This window comes from Pogona vitticeps, chromosome W (assembly GCF_051106095.1).
Source record: "Pogona vitticeps strain Pit_001003342236 chromosome W, PviZW2.1, whole genome shotgun sequence".
NCBI lineage: Eukaryota > Metazoa > Chordata > Lepidosauria > Squamata > Agamidae > Pogona > Pogona vitticeps.
Genome location: NC_135798.1, coordinates 2,126,329 through 2,137,149, shown reverse-complemented (window position 1 = coordinate 2,137,149; position 10,821 = coordinate 2,126,329). Strand labels below are relative to the sequence as shown.

The 10,821-nt window shown below is 42.9% G+C and overlaps 1 protein-coding gene across 1 annotated transcript in view; it reads left to right on the top strand.

Moving 5' to 3' along the window:
- LOC144584981 (uncharacterized) overlaps positions 1 to 10,821 on the top strand; it is a 464,602-nt gene that overhangs the window by 361,467 nt on the left and 92,314 nt on the right.

Genomic DNA, 10,821 nt, shown 5'->3' with positions numbered 1-10,821 from the left:
GTAGACTCTGGCTCGCAACTGTTGCAAGTTAGTGCTGAAGAACAGCAGCAATCTATAGAAAGCTGGTTCTGAGGCAAAAGAGAAAAAAAAGTGGTCGCTTTATTTTGAGGCTTGACTTTTGAAAGCAGCCTGTTCTGGGGGGGGATTATGCCCTTGACTCGAAGCCAAATGGCAGAAATGGGTGAAGTGAAAGACCCCCAGGTAGACCAAGGTTCTGAGGATGAATTTGGCTCAGTGCAGGGTGACAGCACGGGAGAACAGAACCCAGAACTCAGAAAAATACTCCTAGCCCAACAGCATGAACTGAGGGTGAGGGAAATGGAGGAAAGATTAGAGAGAGAAAGAAGGGAGGAAAGGGAAAGGCAATTTGAAATGGAGCAAAGGGAAAGAGAGAAACAAAGGCAATTTGAGATAGAGAGAATGGAAGATTGGAGAGAGAGAAAATGGCGTTTGAATTAAGAAAATTGGAACTGATGAATCAGAACAATAATAACAATAGGGATTCTGAGGGAGGCCAATTGTCTAAAGCTGACCTGAAGAAATTCCCTGTGTACCACAAGGGAGATTGCCCTGAGGTGTTCTTTTCCTTAGTGGAAAGAGCGTTTGTGGACTTCTCAGTGAGGGAAACTGAGAAGATGACCATTATGCGATCTTTAATCAGTGGCAGCCTGGCAGAAGTCTATGCAGAGATGCCAGAGGAATTGCTGAAAGATTTCGCAGAGTTTAAAAAACTGGTGTTTGCCAGACATGGGATAAATGCGGAACAGCTGAGGCAAAGATTCAGGTCACTCACCAAGAAACCAGAGCAGACTTTTACCCAAGTGGGGGCCCAACTGGTGAGGCTGCTAGAGAAATGGCTATCTCAGGAGGGAACAGAGACCTTCCAGCAGCTCAAAGACTTGATAGCGCTGGAACAGTTTTATTCAGTCCTGCATGGGGAACTGAAGTTCCAGGTGAGGGAAAGGAAACCTAGATCTGTGGCAGAAGCAGCCGAGATCGCAGATTTTATTTCCCAGATAAGAAAGCCCTTAGGTGAGGGGAAATCGATAGGTAAACCGAAAGAAAGCTACAGCAAGTACTCTCAGGGACCAGGAAGAAACCAGCAAGGGGGAGGGGCCCATGGTGAAGGGAAGCCCTCAGACACGAAACCAAGACCTCAGATTTTGGAGGGAAAACCAAAACAAGAGGAGAAAGACTCAAAATACACCAGAAAATGTTATTTATGTCAAGGAAAGGGCCATCTAATCTCAGAGTGTGAGAAATTAAAGCAGCTAAAAGGAAATGTGCCTCATGATTTGAGTGGAACCAAGCCAAAAGCTGTGTTCTGTGTCCAGAAAGAGCAAAGCTCCTTGTCACTGAGGGAGCCTGTTGCCATGGCTACTCAATCTGGAACAGTTACATCTGCTGATCAGGCTGGGGAAAGTGGTCCTCTTGTGGAGGTCAAGCGCTGCTTACTTGTGAGAACAGATTCACAGTTGTTTGAAACCGCAGGGGTGGACGTAGGAATACTTGACCATCAGTATAGGGGGCTACGGGATACTTGTTCCCAGGTGACCCTGTGCCATCCAGATATTATTCCTAGGGAGTATATCATCCCAAATGAGAGCATAAAGGTGGCAGGGATTGAGGGACAGGTGATCTCGCTGCCAGTAGCTGAGGTACCTGTGAACTTTCAAGGCTGGAGGGGAGTTTGGCGGCTAGCGATTTCATCGACTCTGCCAGCAGCCGTGCTCGTGGGAAATGACCTGGCTGAACATGTGAAACGGGTGCTAGTGATTACACGTTCACAAGCCACCACGGGGACAGTTCAGGGGGGTAATGATGAGCCCGTGATGGAAGCAGGTGGGGGGGGGGTTCAGAAGCTGTGGTGGAAACCTTAACCACAAACAGCAAATTTGGCCAAGAGCAAAAGGCAGACGCCACTCTCCAAAAGTGTTTTGAACAGGTGACAGACGCCCAGCTAACACCTGAAACCCCAGTGAGATTTCTAGAGAAAAAGGGGATTTTATATAGAGAGACCCTGAGGAATATCTCAAAAGGGGGAGATGGGATCAGAAGTCAGCTAGTGGTACCTGAAAAGTATCGCCCCATGATCTTACAAAGGGGGCACTCTGAAATGTTTGCTGCGCACTTAGGGGTGAACAAAACACAGCAGAGAATCACACAGAATTTTTACTGGCCTGACATAGGGAAGCAGATCAGGGAGTTCTGTAAAAAATGTGATGTGTGTCAGCGGCAGGGGAATAATCGTGACAGGACCAAAGCAAAGTTGTGCCCTTTGCCTGTGATTGACACTCCGTTCAAATGCATAGGGGTGGATATTGTGGGACCTTTGCCCAAGGCCACAAAGAGGGGGAACAGGTTCATTCTCACCATTATGGACCATGCCACGAGGTACCCTGAAGCCATACCCTTGACTAACATTGAAACTAACACAGTGGCAGATGCCTTGGTGGGGTATATGTCCAGGATGGGATTTGCCTCAGAAATAATCACAGATTTGGGAGCATCGTTCACATCGAAGCTCATGAAATGCTTATGGCAAATCTGTGGAATTAAGCACAAGGAAACCACTGCCTATCACCCTGAAAGTAATGGGTTAACTGAGAAGTTCAATGGGACTCTAATGCGCATGATTAGGGCTTACTTGGCAGAGAATCCAAACAATTGGGACCAGAAGCTGCAATCCCTTTTGTTTGCTTATCGATCAGTGCCACAAGCCAGTACCGGGTTCAGTCCGTTTGAACTTTTATTTGGGAGAAGGGTGAAAGGGCCCCTTGATTTAATCAAACAAAATTGGGAGCAGATCACCCAGGATGACCCACAAGACGTTGTGACATATATAGACACCTTGATGAATGATCTAAAGAGAAACCTAGAGCTAGCAGCAGAAAACTTGGGATGACCAGAAAGCCAGAGAGAGGCACTTTAAGCGAGGGGAGGAAGTGCTTTGGCCTAGGCCCAGCAAAGAGAACAAACTGCAGCTGGGTAGCCCAGAAATAAAATACTTGGGTCACATGGTAGGGGGTGGAGTGATAAAACCCCTAGAGGCCAAGATAGAAGCAGTTCGTGATTGGCCTAGACCCAACACCAAGAAAAAGGTCAAATCATTTCTTGGGTTGGTGGGCTACTACAGAAAGTTCATCCCGAGGTTTAGCGAGATAGCGACTCCGCTGACCGATCTGACGCGGAAGAAGACTGATGACCGCATCCCGTGGACCAGCGACTGTGAGGAGGCGTTCCAGAGGTTGAAGGAGGCGCTCGTCCATTATCCAGTGCTGCGTGCTCCAGACTTCGACCGGGAGTTCATCATCTACACCGATGCGTCTAACAGCGGGGTGGGAGCAGTTCTTTGCCAGGAGGATGAAAATGGTGACCAGCATCCAGTGTCCTACCTGAGTAGGAAACTCCAGAAAGGTGAGAGACATTTGGCAACCGTGGAAAAGGAGTGCCTGGCCATAGTCTACGCGATTCAGAAGGCCAAGCCTTACATCTGGGGAAGACATTTTATTCTGTGCACTGACCATTCACCACTGCAATGGTTAAAGACAATGAAAACCCACAATAGTAAACTTATGAGGTGGGCTTTAAATCTGCAAGACTATGACTTTGAAGTGAAGGTGGTCAGAGGGTCAGTGAACTGTGTTGCTGACGCCTTGTCAAGAAGACCTGAAGAATGAAGATGGCGAAAGAAACATGGACTATGTATATATTTTGATGACAAAAAGTCAAATGTGTCTGTTTATTAAACATGTTGGTTTGTATGAATAAAGGTAACTTGATGTATTGTAAATGGTAAATGTTTAAATGCCTAATAGAGTGTAAGTATAAGTAAGTATGGTATTGTATGTTATTATATGACTGTTTTTGTATGTTTTGGGTCCAGGTTGTTTTTTGGTGAAAAGCACCTTAGCTTTCCCCCTACAAAACATCTTATAAAGAGGGGAGGTGTTACATACAGCACTGATGTTACCTGTCTGTCATGGGTTTGGAGGGAAAGTTCCATCCTATGGGGAGTGGAAGGCGGTACATCAGGAGGAGGGGCTCTACTGTATATATATGTGGAGCTTGTGTGGGAAGCTGGAGGAGAGCTGAGAGAAGAAGCTGGTGTGGGAGTCTGTGTGTCAGACAGGGTACTACTGTGTGTCAGTCAGCACCAACCTGATAGGTTCAGGTGTCTGTATGGTTAGCCAGAACTGATAGGTTCAGGGTCTGTGCTTTATTTAAAGGAGTTCTGTGTGAACCAAACTGTGTGTATGTATGATTGAGACTAAGCCACGTTACTGTATCTTATTCACTTGATCATTTTATTTTCCCTGTGTGTTGTTTAAATAAACCTTATTCTTTTATTTGTTAAAAATCCATTCCTGGTCTGTGTGACTCCTTACAGGGAATGGTTGGTGGCAGCTTAGTGAAACTGTGGCATATCCCAGTAGGTCTGGGGTTGTCACAATGCCCTTACGTCACATCAAAGGTCTCACACTGGGGAGAAACCACATAAATGCATAGAATGTGGAAAGAGCTTTAGTGACAGGGGTCAGCTTAGGATACATCAAAGGACCCACACTGAGGAGAAACCACATAAATGCATGGAATGTGGAAAGAGCTTTTCTCAAAGTGGTCAGCATAGGGTACATCAAAGGACCCACACTGGGGAGAAACCACATAAATGCATGGAATGTGGAAAGAGCTTTAGTCTCAGTGGTCACCTTAGGATACATCAAAGGTCTCACACTCGGGAGAAACCACATAAATGAATGGAATGAGCTTTAGTCGCGGTGATGCCCTTAGGTTACATCAAGGAACCTGCACTGGGGAGAAACCACATGAATGCATGGAATGTGGAAAGAGCTTTGTCATGGTTCACCATTTGTTTTAAAAAACGCCGGTGCTTCATTTCAGAGGATAGACAAGCTTTTGCATGGTCTTACATTTGCTAGTGCTTATCTTGATGATATTGCAGTTTTCAGTTCTGATTTTGAATCTCACATGTCACACTTTGAAAGTGTGTTGTCTAGAATCCAGCAAGCAGGATTGACAGTCAAAGCGACTAAATGTCAGTGGATGCAGGGAAAAGTCATGTACTTGGGTCATTTAATTGGACAAGGAGAAATCCAGCCTTTGCAAGCCATAAATGATTGGCCTATTCCTACAACTAAAAAGCAAGTTCAATCCTTTTTGGGCCTATTTGGCTATTAAAGAAAATTGATTCCTGATTTCAGTTACTTGGCAACGCCTTTGACGGAGCTAACTAAGAAAAGACAGCCTGTCAAGGTAAAATGGACACGTGAGTGTCAAGGTGCTTTTGAAGCCTTAAAGGCAAAGATTAGTGCTGCACCTATACTAAAATCACCTGACTTTGACATACCATTCATTCTACAAACAGATGCTTCCGATTTGAGTCTTGGAGCTGTACTGTTACAGAAAGGGGAAGATGGGATTCCTAATCCAATCTCATATTTCTCCAGAAAACTCTTAGAAAGAGAAAGAAATTACTCAGTTCCAGAAAAAGAGGCCTTATCTATTATCTGGTCTCTTAATCTTCTTAGGCCTTATCTGTGGGGATGTAAATTCACTCTGCAGACAGATCATAGAGCTTTGGTTTGGTTGCAGAAGATGAAATCTCACAATCAGAAATTGCTGAGATGGCATTTGGCATTACAAGATTTTGATTTTGAAGTTCAGCACATTCTTGGAAAGTTGAATGTTGTGGCAGATGGTCTTTCCAGAATGTATTGTGAAGATCAAGATGTGACAGACCGTTGAAACACTGTTAATGTTTCACTGTTTCACTACTGATATGTTCCTGAGCACATGTAGAGTGCGTACTGTATTGAGTATTACTAACATGACTGTTTTTCTATTTTTCAGATAGTAGAAGTGCTTAACCTAAAGAATGTATTTACATGTTGCTGTTAGAATGTTTTTCTACCTCAATGCTTTGCTAGATTAAATGCTATTTTGAATGTGTTAAAGTTCATCATTAGTATTTGCACTATGTAACCAGCTAATTACAGCTTATTATTGTAATTAGTAGCCAAAAATGGAAACTAGATTTCCTGTTTCAGATTTTTGGAACTCCCAGAGGTGGCATGTCATGGTTTAGGTTATGAAGACTAAAATGTGATTTACTAATGGGATTTGAAGTCATGGAATTTTGTAGAAGGAATCCATATTGGTCTGTGTTAGCATAACTGGATGTTTCGAGAAGATGTTTCTCCTAGAGCTAACTGGAATTTTCCATGAAGCTGCCTTGGCCAGAGACAATAAGGAGCCAAGACACATCATCAGGACAAAGGACAACAACACCTGCACATCCCGTGGGAAATGAAGGTGGAGTGTGAAGAGACAGCCCTTTATGCTGATTGCTTAACATCACAGAACAGTGGAGAAGAAGGGTGGTCCCAGCATGAAAGAAAAATGGAGAATGGAGACCGAGAGAGCTTGGATTTTTGGAATGATTTTAGTATTGATTTTAGGATGGAGTTTTGAGTTCCAAATGCTAGTTTTTGCTGTTATGCTAGGATGTAGTTCAGAGAAAGCATACAAAAAAGGGGACTATGCCTAGCTTACTTTCTAAGCTATTTTTAGAGTTTTTTATTTTATTTTTGTAGCTGGAATTTGCTAAGATTCTAACTGCTGTTATTCATGGAAATCTACTGGAATGCTATGCTTTTGCAACAAACTGAATATCTCTAAATTCTTTATTTTTCTAATAAAACAATAATTCTTAAAATCCTAAATTTGGTCTCTTGAACAGCAAATCTGAAATACTAAGTGACAGGCCACAGAGATGCTACTTGAGTCCATTACTACCGTGAGTTTTGTTTGTCTTGACAGACTTTGAAACTCATGATTTCTAGCTTTGGTTGTTCTCAATTAATTGCTCATTAGAACAGACTTGGGAAAAGGGTAAGTGGTACTGCCTGGCTGGGTTGCCTGGACTCTGCTCAAATGTTTTAGGAGTACACTTACACCTGGAACCTCTCTGTTCAAGCATCAGGTGTTCTTTTAGAAGCCCCTGGTTGCTCGCAAACTTTAGTCAGAGTGGTAAGCTTAGGTTACATCTGTCATGATGTACAGTAGGTTATTGAAGCTAGAATGTAATTTCTAAATGGGATTTGCAGTCATGGAATGATGTAGAAGGAATCCATTTTCGGTCTGTGTCATTTTTACTAGAAGCATCGAGATGCTGTTTTTCTTCACAGCCAGCTAGCAATGTTATCTTGCAGTTAGCTTGGCCAAGGCCGAAGAAAGAGCCAAAACGTAGGGAAAATGGAAACAGCACCTGCAGTCCCATGCGAAAGGAAGGCGGAGAGAGAGACGAGCAGTCCTTTGTCCTGATTGGTGAACAGAGTGAAGAGAGAAGAAGGGGGGTTTCTTATGGGAGTTTCCAGTATTTTGCTAGGATGTAGTTCTTAGTAGGAGAATGGAAAGGAGGGCTCTGCCTTACCTATTCCTTATCTAGTGAGTATTTTTCTTAGTGATTTTATTATTTTATTTTTGTAGCTGGAGTTTGCTAAGTTTCTAATCGCCTTAGTTATGGAAATGATTTTGAATGCTATGCTTTGCAATAAACTGAATTCAACTAAATCTTTATTTTTCTAATAAAACAATTATACTTAAGAACTTTTGTTTGGTGTCTTGAACAGACAACCTGTTACCATACTTAATTTGATTTTCTAACAGGCCACAAACTATGGTGCTTTGAGTCCAGTATTTTCTTGAGTTCTCGGAGTTCTGAATGACTCTAAGACTCATGATTATATTTTGGTTTCTCAATGATTTTAAATTGGGAATAGACTTGGTGTATGAGTGCCAGTGGGACACCCTGGGTGAGACAAGGACTCATCTCAATCCAAATAGGGGTACATTGGACTTATAACCTCTCTATTCTGGCTTTCAGATTCTCTTAGGAGGACTGTTGAAGCTTACAACATCAAAGAACCCGCATTGGGGCGAAACCACATAAATGCATGGAATGCGGAAAGAGCTTTAGTCAGAGCTCCTGATAAGTTAAGAAGGCATAAGGAGCTCATTCAATTTTGTGCTGGTTTCCACTGGAAAGAATAAACAACAAAATGCTGAAGTAATGCAAAACAGAGAGAAAAGAGAATAAATGGAGTACATTTTGAAGTGCCTCTTGTGATGTCATCTTCACCCTTAAGTTGCGTGTTCCCGTGTCCTTGTCGGGCACACCTGCTGAACACTTTGGACATGATCTCTATGCTGAGTGTTCATGGCTGTAAAATTCAGGTTCTGTTTTCTTTGGCTTATTTTATATAACTTTACAGCATGAATGTGGGATATTTGCTTCTGTAGCCGGGATTCAAAAAAAAAAAAAAAGAGTTCCAGTATTGCTGCACAATGTTGTGCCTGTGTTGCCAGCAGGAGAAAAAGTTGCCAAGCTTCCCATAGGAGAGGGCAGCCTGAATATTGACAGCAGGACTGGGAGCAGTGAAGATGGTCTACCCGGGACAACCTCTCTTCTGTTCACTGCCACCCACACTTGCTGAAAAACAGCCCTCACCTTTGCCTTGAGTTTGGGAGAGAAGCGGTGGACTGTCAGACTGTCAGCTTCTGGGATTTCCCCTTGTGGGATGTCGCTCTGTGAACGGTAGTGGTGCTGGAGGACTCCTGCTCCACCTCTTGGCCACTGGAGTGTACAGAACATATGAGTGTTTGCTCACGAGTCCACTCTCAGCCTGACCACCCTTAAGCAAAGGGGCAGCAACGAATGCTCTGCCTGACCTGCTTTTATACCAACTTCAGCCTCTACAATCCCGGGGGCCTGCCCGTGACTACAGCAGCCTCAAACTTTCCCAGTGAATCAGCTTCAGGGTTTTGGCTGACTTACACGCAGTTTGTTTCTCTGGCTTTCCTATGTGAGTACGTTGAAGAATTAAATTTACTGAATTTCTCAGTGACCTGATCTATACGAACATTTTGACATAAAATTCCTGTACGTAACCTCCACCTCCTAGCTTCTTTATAATCACATGTACCCTTAAAATTCATATTTACCAATATGTGATCTGCTACTTTTATTAACCCTACGTCTGTCTTACAAACTCTAAATCACAATCATTAGATGCAAATATATATAATCTATCCTAAAATAACATAGATGCTGATGAATAAAAAGTAAACTAATATACATCTCCTTTCACTTCTCTCCAAAAATCCTGCATGTCAGTTCTATTTATCAGTTTATTTCATATGATAATATTATACCTTGTTTCATTCTTGGTAGGGTTTAATTTATCTTCCTCTTCATCCATTAACATTTATCTTTATTTATCAAGACTTTAAACCATTCCATTTTAGCATCCTATCTCCATTTGGTCCCATACTCTGATGACATACCCCAGCAAAGCAACACCCAATTTTCCTTTAAAAAAACCCTAATCCATAAACCCTCACCGCAACATTTAATAATATTTCCCCTCTCTTTTTGGCAGGATCCTACCTGGCCACGGTCAAGTGCAAAGTCCTGCACCTTGGAAAAAGTAACCACTTGCACACTTACAAGATGGGGGATACTTGGCTCAGAAAAACTAGGAGCGAGAGGGATGTTGGAATTGTTGTAGATCTCAAGTTAAATATGAGCCAACAATGGCTTTTTCTTAATCCAGGTTCTCCAGCTCTTCCTTCCCTTTCTCTTTTCATGGGTTCACCATTTTCAATATATTTATGGACTTGCAATGCCTTTAAATAAAGTACTGTACAGTGGAAGAAATTTGCAAGTAAACCATGGAACTTTTCCAGTAAAACCTCAATTCTAATCAAACCCTCTCCTTGTATTTCTGAGTAAGCTGGCTGGATAGCTCTGTGGTTTAAATATCTGGTTGCAGAACCAGAGGTTCCTTGCTGTGTCTCCCACGGATAAGGTCAGCTTGTGTGGCCTTTGGAAACTGCAAGGTCCCAGAACCAGGGAATGGGGAACGACTTTTGAGTATTCTCTAACTAGAAACCCCCCAAAAAAGGGTTGCCATCAGTCAGAATTGACTTGATGGCCCATGTTTAATAGTATTTTGGATAGTGGTTAATATTAATCAACTATATTTTCCCGTCACTGGCCCTTTGGGAAGTATCAATTCAGGCAAGGGGAGTCCAATGTTGTTTGCACAATACGGCAAATTTTTCAAATGTTGCCAGTCAAGCTTTCAGGAGACATATGCCTTTCAGAGGAGTCAAAGACAGAGCAAATTTTTGGTTTGACCTCCAGTTAGATTCTGCTCTCTGCTATATTCTCAAGACATCTCCTTTTTTCTCTATCAGGTAACACACGATGGCCAGAATTATAGTTCTTCTGGCCCCGAAAACAGTCAAGGGTGAAGCTGGGAAGAAAAGCTTGGAAAAACCCATGAGCTAAAGGAGAAATGGCTTAAACGCCTGAAGTGTGGAGAAAGATTCAGACCAGTGCCACTAGTTCAGTTTAAAGAACTCACCCTGGGGAGAAATGATACAAAAACAGTCCCGATTTGTCACAGATTTTACCTTCATCCAAACAGCTGCGGTTGGACTCATATTTTTCACCCCGTCCTTCAACACCGACTACAACACCGTCGTCACGAAGAGCTCCTTCTACCAACATGGCCCAGAAGGACCATATCCTTTCATCTACTCTTCCTCCCAAACAATCCTGTACCAAGCAGCTGCCTAGTGAGAATTCTCTCCTGGACTGTGATGTTATAGAACTTGTGAAACATTACTCTACATTAACTGCAAGAAGGGTTTCCCAGATTTTTTCTCAGCTTACTTTTCTTACAGATTTCTTAAAGGGCCCACGCCCTAGTTTTCCACAGTCTCCATCTTGCC